At 45.7% G+C, this 25,501-nt stretch overlaps 1 pseudogene; it reads left to right on the plus strand.

The window, feature by feature from the left end:
* Positions 1-4,397: 4,397 nt before the first annotated feature.
* On the plus strand, positions 4,398-12,509 carry LOC144146667 (uncharacterized; annotated as a pseudogene).
* The last annotated feature ends 12,992 nt before the right edge of the window (positions 12,510-25,501 follow it).

Here is a 25,501-nt window from a genome sequence, read left to right on the forward strand (position 1 = left end):
TCAGTACATTTTGAGTTCTGAGTACATTTTGAGTTTGAGTCCGAGTGAGTTCTGAGTTTTGCGCTCAATGTGAGTTTGAGTTTGAGTGAGCGCAGATGTGCTGCTCAGCATTGAGTCTGAGTTTGAGTGAGTGGTGATTCGAAAAAAAAATTGTGAGTGAGTTTGAGTGAGCCGCGCCAACTTTGACGAGGTATGCACCTAGAACGCACACGTGTTCATCTAAAGCAAAAGATGACATTGCTGCATCAAGTTCAGCAAGAAACAGCCTCCCATTACAATATGGAGGTCGGCAAACTGATAAAAGTACCAACAATTGGCCAGGCCGGCTTATACGCAAGGCGAGAACTTCTGCTTGTGTAAAACAAACGGGCAAATGGGATACAGTCCATGCATCTTTGGCAAATACTGCAATACCCCCGCTTTTCCGCCCCTGGCGAGTGTACGAAAAAGTTTGGAAATTCGGAATGCAGCATCCAAAAAAATTTTCAGATGAAACGTTGATCTCAGTTAGAATAAAGGCGTCGAAAAAGGAACGAAGAGGGTACATTAAAACACAGAACTGATCCCAATGTTTCTGGTTGCTACGGATGTTGACGCGCGCAAGCCTAATAGAATTTCCCTTTAAAGTGGTGAAAAATGTTTTCGCCTCAGGGAAAACACTACAAACCAGCTGCTTTAAATGGTCCATTCTCAATTGATCCTGTCAAGATCAGTCGGCGTGTCAATGCGAATTTGGGACGCGGTCGCCGGTTCGATTCCCGGCCGCGGCGGCCGCTTTTCTGATGGAGGCGAAAAGCAAAAACGCCCGTGTGTACGAGATTTCGGCGCACGTAAAAGATCCCCAGGTGGTCAAAATTAATCCGGAGCCCTCCACTACGGCGCGCCTCATCGCCTGCGTTGCGTCGGCGCGTTAAACCCTACAATCAATCAAATCAATTTGGGACGCGGCCTCAGACTTTTTACACAAAATCCTTCCGTTTCTGGTCGAGGTAAACTTGTAACCGACTTCCTTTGCCCGTAACCTTGCCAAGCGGTACAGTTCACGGTTAGCCCTAGTCAAGTTTTCGTTGAAGTATAGCCGAGGAAAATCTGTCACAGCAAGAGCGGCCAGCACTTAGCGGGCACCAAACCACCTCTCTTTGACTGCGACCGTCTTTGTCTGTACCAAGATAGCGGGAATCGAGCCTCTTTTAGCCGGTAAACGGTGAACAGCCAAGATTTCGTCTTTTTCAACGTCCTGTAACTTCAGTTTTAGGGCTAGATCATCCAAACAGGCGGGCAAGTGCTCATCAGCTGTGACCGGGAGACCGTGAATTTCAAAGTGGCACCTTCTGTTGTACTGTTGCAGTTCATTCACTTCTTTGGTTAGTTTGTCAATTTGCTCATTCTGAGAGATGACGGTTAGTGTAAGAGATTCAACTTCGGTGCGTAAGGTAACCAGCTCGGCTTGGTTAGTGGTCACGGTTGAAAAGACTGAATCGTATTTCGGGGAAACAGTGCCGATTTTCTCTTTCACCTCCTGGACGTTCGAAGCAACCTCTTCAACTTCCGTCTTGAAATCTACCAGATCTTGAACCGTTCTAACAAGAGCTTCAGTAGTTGTTGTTACCGAGTAAAGTTTACTATTGACAGCGGACAGCTGTGAAGAAGACGAGTCCCCTCTTCGGTCAGAGGCTGCTTCAGACTGCTTGCCGGCGTCTTTTCGGCAAGTTTGGCACTTCCAATTTTCCCGCTTTGCAGCGGTCACCTTTGAGTAGGCACTTTCAGTAACTACTGAACAGCTCTTCCCAGGGTGGTAAGCCGCTTCACATTTACAACATGTCAAGAATTTGCCATCCGGCGGCAGGAGCTCTGAAGATTCGCCACATGAAGAAGACATTGGTGGGGCAGTTAGCGGCAATACACAAGGGAAAAAAAATTTCAACAACCTTAGCTCACCTGCCGAGGTGAAGAAAAGTGTTTAGGGCCCAGAACGGACAGCCGCTGACTGCAGTGATTCGTGAGGAGGACGGCGTTAATATAGCTGTTGGTAGGCGCCAGGGGGCTGTTCTTGACATCTCCAGCGTCCGGGGGAGAGGAGGCGATTAGCTCATTACGTAGAGAAAGCTGGCCAGCAATTTCCCACGCGCTGAACCCTCGCCGATCTTCGTCCAAGATAGCCTTGCGCCGTTCTGCTGCAACCCGGCTGACATCCACGTCAGCTTGCGCGTTGATCCTGCTGGGGTGAGGAAAAGTGTTTAGGGCCCGTGAACTGACAGCCGCTGAAATGCTCGCTGCTCTGTGGTAGCCGTGACCTGTGGCAACTGCGTGCTTTGTGAAAGAGCAGGCAGTGCGTGATCGTACCTAACGTTGGTCATGCCGGAGTCGCAAAAACGTATGACGGCTGAGCGGGTAATATGCCGCCGCGAAAGTTGTAGCTTACTAAAAAAAGAAACCAAATGTACTTCGACGAAGACCAGATACGACAGATACGGGCGCCTCCGGCCGTCCATATCCTCTCTTCGCTGATGTCTGTTTAACGCCGCGTTTTCCTTTTTCTTCAGATATGAACAAACTCGTTCAGCAACAAGTTTTCAACTGTAGCTGGCGGTAGGTTCACCGCTTCACCACGAAGTGACGTTTTCATAGGCATGCTCAAGAACATTTCCAAGCTTTTCAAACAACTTATTATTCCAAATAATGGTTAAAAAAATTAGAGTATTTAATTATGTTCTCCCAAAATAATAACATTGTTGTTAACTACCAGCGTGACCTGCAGAGTAGTAGACACAACCGTTTCGGCAAAAATACGCTTTAGTTCCATTTTTTTTGTTTTAAAAGAGCCTGTTTTAGTTTCCACTTATATAACGACACACCGTTATTTGCGTTTTGTGGCACTGTGTTCGAATATACGCCAACGAAAACGTCTCAATTCAAGCCAATGATGAAACTAAGGCGAGCGCATGGTATAACGGCCGCCCATGGTGACACAGAGGGCCTTCATGTGAGCTGCATAGACGCTAGCGCCAGATTCCTCACTAGTGTATATAGTAAGAAACCCTAAGATTGGCTGAACCTTGTGTTGCGGTTTCGATTCCTTTAAAAAATAAGTTCAAAGGGCGTACCCCATTCGCGAATTGCTGTACACGCCTCTTTTGCCCTAATGTTTCGTGTTTTTTTTTGTCTAAAGCAAGGTTGCAAGAAGAAGCTACGCTTTGATTATGAGGAGCGCCGTAGGTATGGGCTCCAGAATTGTGTTCACCATCTGGGAACCTTTAACGCGCGCCGAAATCACAACACACAGGTTTCTTGGGCTCAGCCGCGCAACGCCTTAGCCACTGCGCCAACGTGGTGGGTATATGGGTGCAAGAACTTAAGTCCGAAATTCTTCTTTCCTTTCAAACAGCAGAACATACCTCATACAGTGCGCATTGTCGTCTTTCGCCACTGCAGTGCAAACCGCTACTATATCCCATATTATCCTGCGTGACCACCAGGCCATCGCCATCATCGACAAGGTCAGCCAGCGCCCCATCCGTCAGTCGTAGAGTGATGGCACGGCTGACCTGCATCACAATCGTACATTCTCTCCTTTAAATGCAGAAATTTCGGTGCTTGCGTGAAACGTGTTTGGCATAATATACGATGACGAAAACTGGGTCACCCCAGTGCCGACCCAGCTTTCGAGAAGACGTGTTTTTCAAACTATGAATGAGGGTTTCCTCACCAAGATGCCGATAAGAGCCTCTAAGCGTTCTTTGTACTCGCGTAACGCTGTGCGCTGTGTGTAACTCGTTGCGCGCCTTCCGTGGTGCAATAATTGTTCGGCCTGCATTCCTGCAAGGCTATAGAGCTTGTTCTGTGGCGGATCGTCATAAGCGACTTAGGAAACCAGCCATCAGACCACCCAGCAAGAGATCGCTGTTGTAGCTCGGACAACTGACACATCGGTCATACGGTCATTCAAGACCCGCTTCGATCTGCATCATGCGGATTTTAAAAAAAGGTGCTGGTTGATAACAGCATCTCGGGGTGTTTTTCGTCTCTTCTGCGATGCATCGCAATAATTTTGCCCTTAAAAGAACCAGTTTTGTAACACTTATTTTGCAACAGTAGTCTGCTGTAATTATTGTGACAGAAGCAAAATGCCGCACAAAATCTGACACAACAGAAAACAATAATTGCCACAGAGCATGTTGTGCAAGTTTTTGTGCCGTTTATGCAGTATCCTAGTCATGATTTCGTTGGTTGTGCCCGTGCGCCCAAACAGTGCTAACAATAACTACTCTCAATCTGCCTTCCGAAAGGCAAGTTCTTTTGCCTATTCAATGCATGAATATTCGCGTTGCCACTTTTTTGTTTTCTTTAGTGACTCGTTACTAAATTACAATTGAACGTTGTTGCGAATCAGCCAACACATGGTTCTGAAAGGTAATCGGTCGGCGTGTGTGCTGACGTCTGGAAAAGCCCGCGCGCTTCCGATACGCACAAGCGCTCCTGAACTATTACGTGCTGTTGTTAAAATCAGCCCACCGTACTGAGCTAAGCACCATGTGGAATGTAAGTCTTTTTCCAGTGTAACACAAATTGTTATAGGAGCACCGGGTAGTAATTTGTACTCAACAATTAGGAAGATTCTAATAAGCGCCTGCATCACATTTCCTACCAGTCCTGCTAGAAATACATGAACTGCATCCTTTCATATGGTGTATTTTTTGGGAAGCCAGATACTCACTATTAAAAGTTGCATGTATGGGATCTATACTCTGGAATAAACACTCCTCCAAGTTGTAGCCCCAATACAGTATAGTCGTTACATCCCTGGAATGTGAACGAGCATTTGTCTCATAGAGTTTGCAACTTTACTAAACAGATTTCTGATTTCGTTCATGAAACTTTTTTTCAAAAATAACGAAATTCTTCCAAAAAGAAGCGGTATTTTCACCTGTGACTCCCTTTTGGTGCCGCTCGTCAGTCTTTCCTTCTTCAAGGTACCTAAACTTTATATTTGTATTATTATTCATAATGCAGTAGGCTGGTGAAATTAAGATAACATTCCGCATTTTTGTGACAGCGCAGTCACAAAAGGTAAGGTTAAACTAACCGAAGTAATGCTGATGTTCTTCCGCTAGAAACATTGCTCATTATGCTATGAAGGTGCATTTTCACAAGTGGCATCCTAGTAATCAAATACGTTCTTGTACACATGGTGGTATCTACAGCACTGGCTTCTCGGAAAGCTGGTCCATTTTGAAGTGCTTGCATCAGTCTGTGTGAGAAAAGGAAACAAGGTGTTGTGTGTGTGTGTGTGTGTGTGTGTGTGTGTGTGTGTGTGTGTGTGTGTGTGTGCGTGCGTGCGTGCGTGCGTGTGCGCGTGCGCGTGTGCGTGTGTGTGTGTATGTGTCTGCGTGTGCATGTGTGTGTGCGTGTGCATGTGTGTGTGTGTGTGTGTGTGTGTGTGTGTGTGTGTGTGTGTGTGTGTGTGTGTGTGTGTGTGTGTGTGTGTGTGTGTGTGTGTGTGTGTGTGTGTGTGTTATTAATACCCTGTGACATGGGCCATGAGCTAACTCGAGTTACCACTGCAAACTGGAAGAGAAGATAACGGGCTGTGGGCAGGTGGCATGACAGCTGGGCAAAAATCGAGGAAAAAAGGAGAATGAAGACGGAAGGGCTACGAGCGGAACGTGCGAAGGGGCTCGTGTCACGAAGTCACGGGCTGGGCGACGTTCCAGAGGAAGAGCTCCTGCCGTCGTTCCTACTTGCGGGCCTTTGTTCAGGGTGTACCTACTTTATCCGGTTTTGGTGGCGTGTCCCAGGACCAAGGGGCGGCCTGTCGAGCGGCTCCTGCCAGGGTGCAGCTGCCGAGTGCGGGACCTTGGCCGACGCTACCGGGGTGCTCATCTCCGGGGTCGTTCCTGGGACGTGGTCCTGTCCTCGCGAGCTGAGCTGGGAGCAGACATCGGCGCGCTGTCCCGTGGCAGGCGCCGCACACGGTAGAGCAGCCGTGTGCCGGCGAAGATCCAGCCGCAGCAGTCGTGCCACCCCTGCCCTCGCTAGCTTCGACGGCCACATCAACTGACGACGAGAAACCTGAGAAGGCGTCGGGACCTGTCCGTGGGACGACTCCTTTAATATTCCCGAACCCTACTCGCGAGGAACGTTGGTGTGGGGCAGAATAGCCAGTAGCTCGAGAATTGCCGAACTGTCTTTCATGTCATATGAGACTGATGTGAAATGCCGATGTATTTTGTTTACTCCCTCCCCGTAACACAGGACTAGTGGGACAGATAAACTTATTATTTTCTTTTTCCCTCTTCACAATGTCTCTATCGCGTCCTTTCTCGTCCGACAGCGCACGAAAACGTGACGAACGTCCATTCACCATCACAATTTCTGGCGTCCGCGACAGGACAAATCTCTCTCGCTACATCTGAGAGCCTCACGTTGTTCGTGTGTAATTACAAGAATGGAAGAGAAAAGAATGTTGATGGAGCTAGGAGAGGAGATGGGTCTGAGGGGAGAGGAGTATCGGGCATGGGTGTCCCATGAACAAGAAGGTATGAGGGCACAAACAGCAAAAGAAAGGGACGAGGCACGCATAGCAGCACAGGCTGAGCATGAGCGAGAAATGGCTCGCATGGAGGCTGAGAGACTCCTCCTTGAAGAACGACGCCGAGTGTCAGAGGCGCAGCGTCCGAGCATGAGTTTGGTGAATGAGAGTGTAGGTTCCTGTCAGAGTTTTAAAAGCCTGCACAAGATGATTCCTTCCTATAATGATGGTACGGACGAACTGGATGCATACATCCAGAGATTTGAGAGGGTTGCCACGAGCCAAGAGTGGCCAACCGACAAGTGGGCTTTGTCCTTGAGCTTGTGCCTGACGCGAGAAGCCGTGACTGTGGTCGGGCGGATGTCTGCTGAAGACAGCACGGACTACAAACAGCTCAAGCAAACGCTGCTCCAACGGTTACGATACACGGAAGAGGTATACCGCTTGAAGTTTAGGGATGCCCGGCCCGAGAATGCTGAGAGGAGTCGATAGTTCGCGGGGCGTCTCTGTGGGTACTTCGACCATTGAGAAGGGCTGGCGAAGACTCCGAAGACTTAGGACGCACTACAAGACAAGATGATTTCCGAGCAATTTCTCAGGTGGTGCGACGAGAGGGTGGCGATCTTCCTGAAGGAGCGACGAAGTAATAAGTTGGACATGTTGGCGACAACGGTAGATCAGTACTTAGAAGCCCAAGGAATCGTGAATCTCGCTCTAGGGAAGGAAGAAAAGGGGAAACCGGTAGTTGCTGCCAAGGCTGGCACCGGGAACGAAAGGAAAAGAAAGCCGTTTTTGCTTTCTGTGCAACAAGCCGGGTCACCGAGATTCGGATTGCTGGACAAAATCACGAGCACAGAAGTCGCCACCGTGCAGGATGTGTAAGAGGACAGGACATAGACCACAGAATTGTCCCGCAAATTTAGGAAAACGTGGGGAGGCATCATGCTCCATCTTATGACCCCAGAAAGCGCAGCAAGACGAAACGATGGAACCTGGGGATGACAAGCAACAGGTCGGTCATAGTCATGACATGTGCGATGGTACCCAAAACAGTCCAACTTGCGATGAAGGTTCGAAGCCGTTACCGACTGTACAGGGTTATCTGGAAGGAAAACTTGTAACTGCATTACGGGACACTGGATGTGATACAGTAGTAGTGAAACGGTCACTGGTTCCCGACTGTAAACTCACTGGTAGCACCCGTACCATCCGCTTATTTGACTGATCTGCAAGAACCTTCCAGAGGCTAGGGTGCACGTCGATTCGCCGCTCTTTAGGGGCAGCTGCTTGCTGTTTGTACGCAGAACCCGTTGTATGAAGTAGCGCTGGGAAACGTTCCGGGTGTACTTTCAGACCCACACCATATCGCAAAGCTGGAACAACGACCGAGTCTCTCTCAGACTGGATGAGCACGTTGGCCGTAAAGAGGAACCTAAAGACACAACCACTTTGAATAGAGAACGGCAAGTGGACGTGTCAGCAACTGCAGGGAAAAACGGGGAAAAGCCAAGAGGACTGCTTGTGCCACAAATCAACCCCTTAGATATCAGCCCGGAAGAGTTACGGAAATTGCAGCGCGCAGACCCCACGCTGGAGACGTGTTTCACGGCTGTGGGAAGGAAAATCACGTCCAAAAATTCGGTAGTCCCTGAGTTTGTGCTGATACGTGACGTTCTTTTCCGACGCCACCACACGGCAGAACGGTGAGACTTGAAGCAACTTGTAGCCCCCAAGAATCTCCAGAACAGTGTGATGAAGATGGCTCATCAAGGTCTTCTGTCTGGTCACCAGGGGCAACGAAGGACTGCAGACTGGGTCCTTGAAGAATTTTATTGGCCGGGTGTACAGGCCGATGTTATACGTTTTGTAAAGTCATGCGACATCTGTCAAAGGACGGTACCAAAACACCTCGTCGGTAGAGATCCCTTGGGAAGTATTCTCATCATCGACACGCCATTTCAGCAGGTCGCAATTGACATTATCGGCCCCCTGTCCCCAACTTCATCTAAGGGAAACCGATACATATTAACGATGGTAGACTTCGCTACGCGTTACCCGGATGCGGTAGCACTACCAAGTATTGAGACGAAACGGGTAGCGGAAGCGCTTGTCAAAGGACGGTATAGATAGAAATGTTTTCCCGTGTCGGAGTTCCGCGAGAAATTGTGAGCGACTTCGAAAAGTCGTTCACCTCGAACCTTATGCAGGAACTCGGGCGACTGCTCTCGTTTCGGCAGCTACCCACAACTCCCTATCACCCCATGGCCAAGGGACTGGTGGAAAGGTTTAATGGAACTCTTAAACAAATGGTCCGCCGCATTTGTCAAGAAAGGCAGAAACGATGGGATATATACTTAGCTCCATTGCTCTTCCCATACCGTGAAGTTCCCCAAAGAAGCCATTCGATCTCCTCTATGGTCGCTTCGTACGGTGCCCAATGTCAATTCTTAAGGAACTGTGGACAGGGGCCAAGATTGATTGCGATACGAAGACAACATACGTATATGTCGTAGAGCTTAAGGAGCGACTGCAGAACACCTGCAAGGTGGCGCATGAAGAACTCCAGACGATGAAAATTACGCAAAAGAAGTATTACTGTAGAAGAACAAGAGTTCGACAACTAGCACCAGGGGACAAGGTACTGCGCCTTTTACCAGCAGATAAGAGCAAGCTTATATTAACATCGAAGGGACCCTTCACGATAGTTGACAAACGCAGCGAATATGACTACCTGGTAGACCTTGGAGCCCGGAGGAGCCTATTTCATATTAACCATCTAAAGAAGTACGAGGAAAGAGAGTCCGAGACTGCAGTACAGCAACATGCCGCCGTTACTGTTCAGAAGGACACTACTGATGAACAAGACATACCCTTTGCTGCTCTACATTAACTGGAAACCTATCGAAATGTATTAGTAGCAACGACCCTGAGCAACCAGCAGAAAGACCTGATTAATAAACTGCTGGAAGACTTTCCCGACGTGTTTTCGGATGTACCGGGTAAAACAAACGTTGTGGAGTGCAAATTGCGCCTAACCAGTGAAACGCCAATAAAGGTACGTCCGTACCCCATACAATTTGCTATCGAAGAAGCTGTAGAGAAGGGAGTTCAGGACATGTTAGCGCAAGGAATAATTGAACCTTCTGATTAGCCTTATCAAGCACCAATAACAAGGACGGGAACATTCGGCTCTGTATTCACTTCAGGCAGCTAAATCGAGTCGTAGTCACGGACAACAAACCGATACCTCGAGTGGACATGGTGTTTGCCAAACTGGGCCAAAGCCGCTACTTCTCGAAGTTCGACTTTACGAAAGGGTACTGGCAGGTGCCCATGCAAGATGCATCGACACCCTTAACCGGGTTTCAAGCTTCTTTTGGTCTCTATCAGTTCAGATTCATGCCGTTCGGCATCAAAACTGCACCTGCGGTCTTTACCGGACTTATTAGACGAGTTGTAAAAGGAGTACCAAACATCTATCACTATTTTGACGATGTGCTAATAGCTACCAAAACCTGGAAGAGCACATTACCACGCTTACCCTATTTCTGGAACGTGTTAGGGCTGCTCATTTGACGATAAGGCCTTTAAAAAGTGAGGTGGGTCTCACTGAAGTAACGTTTTTGGGGCATATTGCGGGGCACAATCTTCTGAGGCCCCAGATTGAGACGCTAGAGAAAATCCAGGCTCCAAAACGACCACAGACGAAGAAAGAAGTTCCCTCTTTTCTTGGCTTAACTGGGTATTACCGGGACTTCATACCAATTACTCCGCTGTGGTCGCCCCTGTGACGGAACTCACCAGAAAGCTAGGTCCTAACAAGGTCACTTGGGAAGAATGTCCTGAACAAGCGTTTGTAACCCTACAACGGCTCCTATCATCGATCCCCGTATTCCGTTCATCGGACTTGCAGGAGCCTTTCATCCTACGCACGGAAGCATCATCGTCTAGTGTTGGAGCTGTTTTAATCCAGCGCCACGAAGGGGTGTTACATCCAGTAGCCTACGCCAGTCGAAAGCTCTTCCAGCGAGAAGCTCGCTACTCCACGATCTGAAGAGAAGCGCTGGCACTTGTGTAGGCCATTCAAAAGTTTCATATTTATCTGTTCGGAAATAGATTCGTGCTGCAAATAGACCATCAGCCTCTCGCATACATAATCTCTGGGAAACAAACAAATAACCGGGTGCTCCGCTGGAGTCTGTTACTCACTGAGTGTGTCTTCGTGATGGAATACATTAAGGGCTCCTACAACATAGGCGCCGAATATCTTATCCACATTCGACTCCCCCACCTCTTATCGCTTCGTTTCACCGTTTCAAAACGAACTCGTGTGCACAATTGTGTTTCTTGGAATGCTCACATTTTCCGTGAACTGAACGGGCATCTGTGGCGAATGATTTATTTTTTTTATCTACTCGTCACGTGTGTGCGTTCGTACTCCGTGGCTTATAGATAAGTTTTTTTAAACAACTTTCTTGAGCAGGGGATATTGTGAGGAAAGGACACAAGATTTTTTTGCGTGTGTGTTGTGTGCGTGTTTTTTTAATTATTACACTGCGACATGGGCCGTGAGCGAACTCGAGCTACCAGTACAAACCGGAAGAGAAGACGACGGGCTGTGGGCAGGTGGCACGAGAGCTCGGCAAAAATCAAGGAAAAAAGGAGAATAAAGCCGGAAGGGCTACGAGCGGAACGTGCGAAGGGGATCGTGTCACGAAGTCACGGGCTGGGCGACGTTCCAGAGAAAGAGCTCCTGACGTCGTTCCTACTTGCGGGCCTTTGTCCAGGGCGTACCTACCTTATCCGGTTTTGGTGGCGTGTCCCAGGACCAAGGGGCGGCCAGTCGAGCGGCTCCTGCCAGGGAGCAGTTGCCGAGTCCGGGACCTTGGCCGACGCTACCGGGGTGCTCATCTCCGAGGTCGTTCCTGGGACGTGGTCCTGTCCTCGCGAACTGAGCTGGGAGCAGACATCGGCGCGCTGTCCCGTGGCAGGCGCCGCACACGGTAGAGCAGCCGTGTGCCGGCAACGATCCAGTCGCAGAAGTCGTGCCACCCCTGCCCTCGCTCGCTTCGACGGCCACATCAACTGACGACGAGAAACCTGAGAAGGCGTCGGGACCTGTCCGTGGGACGACTCCTTTAATATTCCCGAACCCTACTCGCGAGGAACGTTGGTGTGGGGCAGAATAGCCAGTAGCTCGAGAATTGGCGAACTGTCTTTTGTGGTCACATGTCATATGACACTGACGTGAAATGCCGATGTATTTTCTTTACTCCCTCCCCGTAACTCAGGACTAGTGGGGCAGATAAACATACGACTCCTGTTAGTTACAATTAACGACAAACTTGAAAAACTTCTGCCTTTGAGAGATGTCGTGGAAGGTATTGGGGATTCATTGTAGTTCTGGAGCGAGCAGTTTGATTACTTGCTATGCTGGGTCGAGCAGAATGAGCATCACATCAAAGAACTCAGGCGCCGTACAGAAAAGCTTGAGACCCAGAACAGTAATGTCAGTGAAATGGAAGCTGAAATCGACAATCTGGAATGGAGAAGCCGGCGTCTCAATCTAGAATTCCATGGCATCATGCCTACGGAAAACGAAGCCCTACTGAACAAAGTAAATGCGCTGGCGCATGACATTGAGCTTCCGCCCCTTCCAGACGATTACGTGGTAGCAATTCACCGTCTGCCATCCAAGAAAGGAAAAATACCGGGCATAATCTGCCGTTTTGTAAGGCAGGCAGATAGGGACAAGTGGTGGAAAAACAGGAATAAACTTCGCGGCCGTGATGATCAATTGTACATACTCGAGATTCTGACTAAACGAACTCGTGCTTTGCTTCAAGAAGCAAACAGCTAAGCAAAGGATGCAAACTTCAAGCTCGCATGGCACAACAACGGCCGAGTTCTTGTTCGTAAAGAATATAAGGACAAGGCTGTTGTTGTCACATGCATAAGCGACCTAGATAAACTAAGGTAAACACTGCAACAACGAAGCCATAACCACACTCTAAACTTTTTTTCCTCCCATATACTCCCTAGAGGTTCTTTTTCTTTTCGCCTGTCCTCTAGTGGTCCTCCTTGTAGGAGTTTTTTTACTACATGGAACAGGGAGGTTTTGTTTACCTCCCCAAAACAGGGCGTTTTTAGGTTATTGAAAGGAGGTATTTAGGGAGTGTTAAGAAATGTTCGGGAGAATTTAAGGAGGTCAAAATGAAGTATTCTTTACTTCCTGAAGGGCGTTTTTAAGTGATGTTTATGGAATTTTTAGGCGGTTGAATAGGAGCCTTTTATGGCTCCCTTTGGAAGTACTTATGTTAGTTTAGGGGCGTTTTTAGGAGGTTCAAGGGAAGCATTTACTTCTTTTGAATGGAGTTTGACGAAAGCTTGGGGAGTTTTGTAGGCCTTCCGAAAGGAGGTTTTCAAGGCCACAAGGGAGAATTTCTAGTTCCCTGCGGGAGTACTGATTTCACACGGTTTTTCTCGATTTCAGGTTTATTTCAAAAGAACCTTCGCAGACAAGTTTACATGGTACATGGTGTACACAAGGAGGTTCCGAAATAAATACTTATGCCGACCTCATATTGGAAATCACAAATGGTACATTGCTAAATAACACGCCAGTTAGGAATTGAAGACAGCAATACGATGCTAGTTGAACAAACCGTAGAAACAATATTACTACAAGAACTGGAAATACGCGAAAAACAAAGATAGGCACAAACACAACCGCATGGTAAGTGAAGTCATTATGGAATACTAGCGAATCGAGAACGCGTCAGTACTTATCAGAACTTATCAGTACGCATCAGCGCTCAGTACACAGTGAAAAAAATGGTTGCAGTGGTTTACAACAACAACAAAAAATTCAGTAGGTGGTGAAATGAGCGAGAGCTGTGTGCTAGTTGAACAAATTGTAGAAACAATAATAATACAAAAACTGGAAATACTTGAAAAACAGATAGGCACAAACACAACCGCATGGTAAGTAAAATCATTATATAATACTAGAGGATCGAGAACCCGTCAGTATTTATCAGAACTTATCAGTACGCATCAGTAATAAGTACACAAAGTGAAGAAAAATTGGTTGCAGTGGTTTAAAACAACAAAACAATTTTTCAATTTGTGGTGAAATGAGCGAGAACTGTTCAACAATTTGATATTGAAAGGTAACAAGCATTTTGTAGGTGGTAAAGGCACAAGAGATAAATGATGTAGGAGACAGACTGCAGTGAGATGGCTATGGATAAATGAGTAATATAAAGAACGAAAAATATGCTGCGGAAAATACCAGTGCGTTTTGATAAAGACACAAATGCGCCAAGAAAAGTGACCGAGTCTGACGGGTTAATTGCAATGATATAGAACAGAATGGGTGGTATCGCGACAGCTTCTTTAGAGTGAGAACAAAAAGCCATGAAATTCGTGTTTTTCGGATAATTTTTAGTTGATTCATTTCGCACCAGTTGCCAATATTATTTAGATAATTGTTTCAAGTTAAATTAATTTGTTAATATTATTGCTTCATTGAAAGATAGCTGTATTATCAGCATACAGAACGGCCCATAAAATACCCCCTTTTCAGTAAAAAAAGAAAAAGTCAGAAATATAATACGGAATTCTTTTTGACTACTATCGAATGATTACAGGATTGAAAACAAATATTAGTGAGCGATATTGATGCGATAAAAGTTAATTAGTTCTAAATCCTTCACACGTGGTTTGGTGCTGGCAAGGTCCAAAAAGGCATGTTCCACAAACGTTAGAGCTCTGTGTGCCTTCTTGGGATATTGAATGTTGAAAATCCAGAACGATGCAAACAGACTACACAGTCCTCCCAGTAAAGATGATGCAGTCAAGACACGCTGGCCATCGATGTGGAGGCTAACTTCCCCGTTCACGGGATGCAGGCAGGGAGTCAGAGGAACATCTGCCTGAAAAAGCAAAAAAGAAAAAAAAAATGCCCCACACGTAAAATTCAAAACAGACACTATGGTTAAATGAACTTAATAATTCGGTACAGTAATAAAATTGTAAAGCCATGTTCCCTGCGTATTCCAGTGCCTAAATTAGGAATGCAAAGGCTTCATAAAACCAAGTGCCAGTACATTAACCGTCGTGGCTTTTGCAGGAATAAAAAAGATATTACTTCCGCACAATATACTCGAGCACAACTTTAAATGACAGTGAAGATAAAATCCAAGTCTCTGTAGGTTGATAGATTAGTTTTTGTTTTTGACTGAAAAACACTTTGGTATTGCATGATTTTGTTAACTGCTGTTTCTTGCTTTAAGACGCCAGCTTGCATCTATTCAAGTGAGTGGGCACACAGTTAAAGATGCAAACCCTTACACTGCCTCTCCCCTACCATGGTGGCTCACTTTCATAGAAAAAGTGGAGCTTTTGCGAGCTGAACGGCTGTTGCAAGCCGTGGCAATACTCACTTCTGCTGGAGGGGCCAACTTGGTTTCCGAATTCAGCCTTGCCTTGTACAGCACAGCCAATCCTGCCTTAAGAACTATGAAGTAATTCAACTCGATCATGTATCAGGATCTGCAGAAGAAAATCGTGTCAGCAAATAATGAATTCATGCCGGACAGGCACCCACTGTTTCAGTTATATTTGCAGATACCTCCTGCTATTTCCCTCCTGGTGTTACATCCAAAGCTAATTTGTTACGGCTTGTCTCATCAAGTATGGTCATCTGTCATAACACAGCTAGTCATACAGGAAAGTCCTTCACTGGGTCAGAAAACACTTTCTTTTTTTACAGTAGTGATAAACTAGGCTACTCAGTCATCCGTATTCTGACACCTTAATATTCTGTGTCACCGAGCTGACAAGCATGATTGGTGCTTAAGGTCATTTGTAGCCGCAACCGTTACTACAGCCTTGATAGCTAACGTAAACCTCGTTCATGGCACCAAATTACTTGTGATTGCATGGCAACAAAAAAAAAACAGCTGAAATGGAAACGCTATTATCGCAAACTTACCAACGCTGCAAGCCACACACACCTGCCTTAGTTAATTTACCGTGATTGTAGAAGTTTCCGTCACGTAAAACCACAGTGCACTTTTTGGAGCTGCAAGCTCCGTGTCAAAATCGAGTGTCAGATGAATCGAGTAATTTTTGTGTATGGTCTTACTATTGATTATGACAAAGTTATTACCAACAAAAGAAGAGTGTGTGCATTCTTCTTCTAAAAAATGATATCCTTTTTTATGCCCGGCAGACTTGTGTCATGCTACGGCAAACTCGGTTCTCTGCCATAAGGGCATGAATTTGTGTTTTTAATTACGTGGCCTCAGCTGGCGACTGACGGGCCCCGACTGTATACAGACCCCTCATTATCATCCGAAAGGGAATAAAAACATTTCGGTTTCGAACCACGTCGCCGTCGTGGTCCACACTATGTGCATCTAATCGTTCGATAGGCATTTAGCATCTTTTACGCATGTCACCGTTTCCTTAATAGGGTGCGCTGTTAGATGTGAAGAGTCGACTCAAGCGAGCAAACAACCCCACCGAATCTACAGGGCGCAGTTTTCGAAGGGGGTGGCCGTCTTATCTGCGGCTTTCGCCGACCAGAGCGCTAAGAATGAGTCAGAGCCTTGAACGAAAACAACACAAAAGACTTATATTTGGACAGGCAAGCCATCAGAAGCGTTAACAAATAGATATTACAAAGTATAGCAGTTAACTAAAAAGAACACGAGCAGTTCGATGCATATGAGAGACAGAGTTCCACAATACTCACCTACCGGGCCCGACGATGCACCGCTGTCGCAGGCGATTCGGCTACCTGAGTAACCGTCACATTGCTTTGAAACGACGCCGCGCGCGACAAACGATTTCATCTCGAATGCCCTGTTACAAACCGGCCTACAAAAGAAAGTGAATGCATACCCCAAAAGCCACAAACAAGTACAATAAAACGAGTGTGCGCTTTTTTCTTTGCCCGTGCGTGTACAGTCGGGGACTTAATTTTGCAGACCACGCGAGCGCGTGGCAAAAGCCACCGATGCGCGCTCTGGAGACCCGGCGCCTGTTGTCGAGACCAGCGCGGCGCGCATGCGCGTCCTGTTTTACTTGCCGGCACGCCGATTTTCTCGCTTCCTGCAGCGGTGCTGCAATGGTCACTCAAGCACCGCATAGCGACGCCTTTGTAGCATTCCTTTCTTCCCGATGGCACATTTGGGGCCTAACGTGACGATTGCGAGGGCTTTGGCGCAAGTGATGCTCGCGTCATGATAAACACTTGCGCGTCATGTTTTATTTGTTTGTTTTGTGCTTTATCGTTTACAGACGACGAGACTAGCGGCTTGCGAACGGCGTCCACGATTGAAGCTCGTACGAAGCACAGTCTCACGGTACCGCGCTACCGACGACGAAATGCCAGCTATATGAATAGCGAACCTTTATTCACCTTGTTTATTGTGTAATTTGGCCACTGAACATAAATTCCAGCTCGCTCTCCGCTGCCCATAAAATGGCGATTTGCAAGTTTGATAAAAGAAATTATTTCGATGTTTTTGCTTCCTACTTCATTACTTAAAAATGATAGAAATAAGTACTCACATAAATTGTCTGTTCGCTCTGCCCGTCGCATCTGTAAAAATGGCACCTCGGGCTCACATTGAATGCCGTAAAATTATTCGCTACTTTTGAGAAGCTGTGTTTCAAAGGGACCTTTGCCGGCTTAATAATAGGCCAAGAGATGCTGTTAGCCAAGGAATTCATTCCTACGGGGGTGAATTGCTTCAAGGCCGGATCAATTCTTCAAGGTCGGCTTGCATCGATTATGAGGTTTTAACGCTCCGATGCTACAAAGTCGATGAGGCGCATCGTAGTTGAAAGCTCCGGATTAATTTTGATTACCTGGAATGTGTAACATGCGCCGAAATCCCGAAAAAACACTCGAGCATTTTCTCTTTTCGACTCCATCAGAAAAGGGCCACCTTGCAGATGCCCAGCGGAGCGGAAGCACAAGGTCAGCAAGAAAACAGGAGGACAAGCTGATTGTTTTTCAGTGGTTAAACACCCTTTCATTAGTGACAAAACATTCGAAAGGCCCTATGTAGCAATAATATTACGGCGAAAAGTAGCGAATAAGGTTATGGCGTTCTTGGACGGGAACCCGAGGTGCCGTTTTGAATGCCGACGCACCGAACGAACAGACAATACATATGGGTATGTCTTACAGTCATTTCTAAGTAAGGAAGAGGACACTAAAATAAAACAGAGGGTTTCCTTTATCAAACTTGCAAATCTCCACTTTATGGGCCGCGGAGAGCGAGCTGGAATATATGTTCAGTTGCCGAAATACACAATAAACAAGGTGAATAAAGGTTCGCTATTCGTATAGCTGGCATTTCGTCGTCGGTAGCGCGGTACCTTGAGACTGTGCTTCGTACGAGCTTCATTCGGGGACGCCGTTCGCAAGCCGCTAGTCTCATCGTCTATAAACGATAAAGCACAAAACAAACGAATAAAACATCACGCGCAAGTGTTTATCAGGACGCGAGCCGCACTCGCGCCAAAGCCCTCGCAATCATCACGTCAGGCCCCATCTGGAAGAAACGAATGCTACAAAGGCGTCGCTAAGCGGTGCTTGAGTGACCGTTGCAGCACCCCTGCAGGAAGCGAGAAAATCGGCGTGCCTGCGAGTAAAACAGGACGCGCATGCGCGCCGCGGCGGTCACGACAACAGGCGCCGGGCCTCCAGAGCGCGCATCGGTGGCTTTTGCCACGCGCTCGCATGGTCTGCAAAATTAAGTCCCCGACTGTACGTGTTGTGTGCGGCACGGGTACTTCGCAGTTAACCCTATCCAAACGTTTGACAAACGCATCGACTGATGACAGACCACTTACCAGCGAGCTGTCCGCAGCTGTCGCCGTATCAAAAATGCTGATAGCGGCCGTTCCTCGTGTGACAGGGGCACATAAAAACTTTCCACCAAATGGCACTACTAGTCCTTCTCAAATAAGAAAAACCGATGTCCGAGTCACCGGCCGCGCTGCGTTGATAGCACGGAGGTTGTTTACATCCGGGCAGCAAGTCGTGCCGCCAGGGCAAGTTGAGTCGCTGCAGTCGGGTGCGTTGGCGCGCTGGCACGAGAATTTCAATCGTCTATATATGCGCAAGCAAGCGAAGCAGATGAGCATTGCAATTGTTTGCAACGGCGAGAACTGTCTCTTTGTTATCAGCAGAGTTTGACAACACCTATCGCCAAAATAAACAGATTGAAACAACACGGCCGCGCTGTCTGCCTGTGATCGCGCTGGCTGAAGCATCTATACGGGTATACGTACGGTATCGGGTTTGTAGCTGCATGCAACCGTCGCGTCCTGCTTACTCGTTCTAATTAGCATTAGGTCACGGTTAAAGTGCTGATACACGGAAACAACAGAAGACTAACATGGCGACCGCCCGCTTGAGATGATTATGCCAGATGGGGAGTTTATTCTGGACGTGGTAATATACAAGGAACCGAACGCCATCTCACAAATGGTGTTAAGTCGTTCTAAATCCTTCCTTTTGCTACACGGATGGGCAACGGTACTACCATGGAGGTTCGTCCATTTTTTTAGACCATGCCCAGGGAGTACATTTTTTGCTATAAGAACTTTTCAGGGCACATTACTTGGTTAAAACTCCATTTCCGGCTAGTTTGCGTTTACAGTGCATGAACCGTAAAAATACAGAGTCATATGTACTACCATGTGCCTTTGAAAAACGCATAGGAAAGAAATTCATAAAATCCTTCAAATGTTTCCAGTTGAACATACGATCAGTAAGAAATAAGGAATCAGATCTGTCCTTACATCTCGAACAAATGAAGCAATCCTTCGATGCAACAATGATAACCGAAACCTGGTCCACTGATGAGACTACCGTTTTCCGCATTTCATCGTATAACACCTTCTACTTAAACCGTTCCAAAAGCCGACGTGGTGGCATGCATTTCACTAAAAAAAGAATTTACTTGTGAACTACTTCAAGAGTTGTGTGTAAGTACAAACGATTGTTAATTAATGGCATTAAAAGTAGACAACATTGTTATAACAGTCTGCTACCATCCTCCAAGTGGCTCGGTGTCAAATTTTCTAGATAACCTGGAAAAATGTTTTGGGTTTTCTACTCGTAATCACCTCTCTTTTATCTGTGGTGGTGACTTAAATATAGATACACTGAAAAATGATGCCATGGCATACAAGCTCAATGTTCTTTTGAAGGTTTGTGGTCTTATAAACGTAATAGATGTACCCACAACAGTGACCGCTGAGTCATCATCCCTTATTGATATGTTTTTTACTAATTTAGACATCGATAAGATCAAAACCGGTGTATTGACGTGTGACCTTGGCGATCACTTGCCGATATTCATTTGCTGTAAACAAAACGTGTGGAAGATATGGCAGCCAATACAAAAAGTGCAAAGAATTTTAGAACATGCCTTGTTTTACGTTTCGGGAAAGAATAGATTTAGTGGGTTGGTATGATGTGTTGTTTTGTAATGATGCAAACAGTTCCTATGAAACATTTCTCGCCATTTTCAGCTCTATCTATGAGTCTTGCTTTCCTTATGTGCATATTAAAAGACGGAAAAACATACGGAAACCATGGGTTAGCCTCGAGCTTATGAAAACAATACAAGACAAAAACAAGCTCTACAGGCGATTCATTAAAAGCAAAGACCCAGGCTTATTTCGAAATTTCAAAAAAAATCGTAACTGCCTCAACAAGGACTTAAAAAAAGCGAGGTGTGATTGTTACTCTCACCAATTTCAATCTGCTGATGGGCGCGCCAATCTTATCTGGAAAAGATTAAACTCCATCTTAAAACGTAGCATCCCACCTGATAAAGTGAGCAAAGTAATTGTGAACGACGTACAGCTGACAGGGAAGTCTCTGGCAGACGCGTTTAATCAATACTTTGTGGGTGTTTCACACCCTGCTACTGTGCAGAATGACGTTGAAAATATTCCGCATAACAGCAGCTGTATTTTTCTGAAACCAGTTAATGAGGCTGAAGTAGTCAATATAATTAATAAATTAAAAATCAGTACGGCTAAAGACATCGCTGGCTTCCAAATTAAACCCATAAAGTACACCTCCGATTTGCTCGCACCTATACTTACCCACATTTTTAACCTGTTTGTGCCAGGCTGTTTTCCCTCGTAAAATGCAAGTAGCCCGTGTAACAGCCTTACACAAAAAGAAACAAAAAGGACATGGCAAATTACCGTCCCGTGTCTATACTGCCGGTCATGTCAAAGTGCTAGAAAAAGTTATTTTACATCGTCTTGCAGATTTTGAAGAGAAACACATTCTCTTAAGCTGCTCACAGTTTGGCTTCCGCAAAGGACTTACGCAGCGCTTAAAGAAGAAGAGTTGGTTCGTGGGCTGTTTATCGATTACTCTAAGGCTTTCGATCACATAAATTACCAAATTCTAATTAAAAAGTTTGCCCGTTATGGTTTTCGAGGGAATGCCGCGCACCTAATTACGTCTTATCTGGAACACCGCAAACAAATAGTTCATATCGACGACTGTTTTTCCGATCTACTGCCTTTACCTTCTGGGGTACCACAGGGGGGCATCTTGGGACCATTTCTTTTTAATAACTATATTAATGACGGGGTCAGCATTAGCCCTAACGCTGAATTTATTATTTATGCTGATGACACCAGCATATTTTTACGAGGAAATTCAGCGGACGAATTAGTTGGCGAAGCAAATTTTGCATTAGAAAATCTAAATAGCTGCACTGAGAAAAGCCACCTTAAAATAAACACGAGGAAAACCAAATCTGTAATATTCAGAAGTAAAATAAGAAGGTAACATTACCACAACAAATACTGCTGAATTAGACTCCGGTTGACATTGTACCCAACATTAAAACACTAGGAGTGGTCTTCCAGGAAAAGCTATCTTGGAACCAGCACATCGACACAATATCAAGTAAGTTATCTCAAATAGTGGGGCTAGTTTACCGGAATCGCCTGATCTTTCCGAGACATATAATGATATTAATTTACAACTCTTTATTTTTCTCAAGAATAAACTATTGCCATGTAGTTTGGGCATCCACTACTCAAGAAAACATACAAAAAATGAAATCCTTACAAAAAAGGCTTCTACGTGCTGTAGAGGACGTACCTTCACATTATCACACCTACCCTTTGTTTGAAAAGTACAATGTAATGCCTTTTGAGAAGATGCACAGCTTTAGATTAACGAAAGCCTATAAACAAGAAATAAAGAGGAAACATCTATTCTTGACTGAACTTGCCAACCTTAAAAGAAATTCTCAGCCTCATAAAACGCGAAACTGCGAAATTTGGAACGTTAAAACTTGTAGAACAACATATGGGCGACATATTCTAGGAAACAGGCTTCCGAGGCTACTAAATGCTTTACACGAACTTAACTTTCAGCTGGAAAGCAACACTTTCAATGCAATACGTACCTTTCTTGCAAATAATTACATTGACACAATATAATAGCTCGCGCATGCCTATGTGTGTCAGCTATAGTGAATATGTCCGTGTACGCTAGGCATGGTGATTTATAACCAGCTCATATTTCCTTTAGGTCGTGTATTGAATGATCTGTGTAATTCTATATGTATAGTGCGCTCTATATATATTATAGAGTAATGTAAATCTGTATGCATGTATTATGAATGTAATATATATGTATTGAGTGATTTAGTACATCCGTCGGTGTACATTTTCTTTTGTGTAAGGTTTGTACGCAAGGCATGACTATTTATATTGGGCTCGCATTTTCCTTCGGGTCCTGTATTAAGTAATTTATCTGTTCAATACACATTTTTTTCTTTAATCTTTTTTACTTCTCTTGTTATTGTTGTTGTTGTTGTTGTCGTCTGTATTTTTTACATTCTTTCGATGGCGCAAGGGGTGCCATATTTCTACGCGGCTTATTATTTTTTTGTACTGTAGGACACTGTTGTACGGTGGGGCCAAAAAGGGGGTCCAGCCGCTCCGTCAAGCTGTCCTTGAGATGGCTTTTTCTGCCGGCCTCCGGCATTGTGTACTATGTACATGATGTCAATAAAGTTCATTGTTCATTGTTCATATTTTCTTTTTCCCTCTGCACGATGTCTCTGTCGCGTCCTTTCTCGTCCGACAGCACACGAAAGAGGGACGAACGTCCATTCACCATCATGGTCTGTTATACCTACTGTGTGGGCATTTGCAGTCTTTTTGCAGCAGGTGAGAGAAGGCTTCGCCAGCTTAGTGCCCCGCCCGTATTTGCACTGGAGATTCCTGTGGATGGACAAGGGGCAGCTGACGTCCGCCCTGCCTTCAGGAAAGCTTTCATTCAAGCATAACGGCACATTTGTACATCTTTTATTTATTTATTTATTTATTTATTTATTTATTTATTTATTTATTTATTTATTTATTTATTTATTTATTTATTTATTCATTCAAAATACCTTACAGGCCCAGCAGGACGTTGTGTAAGGGGTGCAAAAAGAGCAGATAATCAAAAAAAACAGGAGAAGTTATACAAAAACTAGATATATAATACAGCAACAAGTCAGTGAAGCAATAGAAAAAGAACATGATAACAGCGAGTAAGAGTGGCAAGAAACTAAGTACAAGCAATAATAACAACCGAAAAGAAAAAGAAAAGAAAGAAAAAGGAAAACATCATGGTGCTAACAGAAAGGAACGCCAGCGTTTATGTTTGGTGGTTTCTACTGAACACCACGCCGATTACGCACTTGCCGATCGCGCCGATCCCGCTCACATACGGGCGGGTATACATTGGACAAACGGGCCGCTGTCTTAACGACCGTTTAAGGGAACACCAGCTGAATATGCGTAATAAAACTGGATCCCACCTTCCGCACCATTGCATGGCTTGTGAAAGCAAGCGATGCGAGCCAGTTTTGACTCAGACAAAGGTTCCGAGCAAAAGTAGAGAACAGGTGGCAAGGGAATTAATCGAGGCCTTTTTTCATTATAAAGCACGGTGACCAGTGTGTAAGTGAACCATCCATATCTTTGTATGGAAATCAATATGAATTTCTAAACCGTTATATCAAGTGATAAAGGTGGTGACATGTGTACGCATGTGCTGGTGTGGGTATATTAGCATGCTCCATTTTTCAATAAACTACTTGTGAGTCTGCGCCCGTCCTGCGTCTTCTTTTCCTTGTCCCGTCCGAATGCGCAGTTTGAAGTATGAATATGAACCAACTACCCCAACAACATGCTTTGCCGAGTTTCGTTCTAGGTTTTAACTCGCCATGGGTAGGACGCATGTCGTTCGCTCGGAAGAAGGAGAGTGGGAAGTGGAGGAGCGTCGGCCCGAACATAAGCGCGAACGGGCGCGAAAAAAGGGAAATCCCTTGCCGAAAATTCTAGCTCGTCGAGCAGACGTGAAACCATCCCAGATGAGCAGCAACTTGTCCTCTTGGAACTCCGACGTGAGCCAATATTTCTTGTTCAGCTTGGAGGGTTTCCAGTGCGACATTTTCGACGGTGTATTTCACTTCTAAGCACGCGCGCATAGCCAGTTGCCGGTTAAGCGTGCACGGGTTGTGAGTGGAGCGAGGGGGGCGTGCACGCGCAGATGCAGGTTGCATGCCTTCTACGTACCACGTACATGTCATCCACGTTCCACGTACATGTCATCACGACATGTACGTTGTGCCGGCGGGAGATTTAAACGTTGACGTGAATTGGCTCAATGCGACCTGCCCATTGTCCTCAGGCGTCGAGCAGATCGGACTGGTGTTACAGAGACAGTAAGATGCCTGCGACGAGGGAGGGAAACAGACCGCTCCATGTTTGCCCATTAGAATAAAGCTCCAGTCCTTCCAGTCTTTCAGCTAATTGGATAGGATGTATGCTCAATCGCAAATTACAAAAAACGTGTGTTGTTTAGTGCGCTCCATGGACTGCGTCGAGATTCGCAGGTCATCCTCTTTCACATAGTGGAAGAGCACTGAATTTTTATATTATCTTCCTCTTTTGGAGCATATTGCCTGCGTCGTTCATCCTCACCTGTTTGAGATGATTCTCGGCTACGTAAGTCCGTAATTGTAGCAGATAACCGGTATCAGTCAACCGAGCTGTCTGTCCGTCAGGCTGGCTTGCATTATGGGCAAACAATATGAGCGCATTTCAGACACACAGCATCACTATCCCACCCTTTACCAATTTACAATGGGCAGTATGATATAAACGCATGGGCTTCAAACAACGAGGAGATCGTTGAAGCGTACTACGGGAGATCGTTGAAGCATGCGAGATTTATTCTAACAAACACACGTGGGTCAGCTACCCTTCTGTGCTGTTAACCGACAAAGGAATTACTTTTTTAACTGGTGATAACACGTGAACTGCAGTGACGGCTCGAAATATTTGTGTTTCTATTTTCTCCCTATGAGGATTGGGTAACGCTTCGCCGTTTTACCCACAGATCTTTTCCATGCGAAAGCACAAGAGACCATTGATTCTTCGTTTTGTTCTAAGAATGGCGTGCCGTTATCCGATGTAAAATCGAAAGCCAAAAAGCTGTGCAATGACTGAAAATTTTGTAGCGTCGTAAAGGGAATAGATAAGAGTGTGAGTGACAGCCTCCGTATGTTTTTCATTGTGAAAACGCACAAATTAGGCTGCCCACTTCGCGTCATCGTCTCAGAAAATGCCTCTAGAAAACGTCCTTGGCGTTATACTTCAAACGTGATCTTGACATACTTCCAGTTGATGATGCCTTTCTGATTAAAAGTCTGGTTAAACGGCAACAGCAGCAGCTGCCTTTATGCCTGCTGCGTGGACATAAAAGACCTGTATTATTCTATTCCTGCCAAAGAGCCGCTCTCTTGTGTTGCAGCATACATAGATTGTTACGGAACCGCCCTGTTTCAGAATACTTCAGGCGCCCCTGTTGATATTTTTTTACAGTTGCTTGACTTGTAC

Source organism: Haemaphysalis longicornis, unplaced genomic scaffold (assembly GCF_048455015.1).
Source record: "Haemaphysalis longicornis isolate Haplotype H1 unplaced genomic scaffold, Haemaphysalis longicornis Haplotype H1 scaffold_1, whole genome shotgun sequence".
Taxonomy (NCBI): Eukaryota; Metazoa; Arthropoda; class Arachnida; order Ixodida; family Ixodidae; genus Haemaphysalis; species Haemaphysalis longicornis.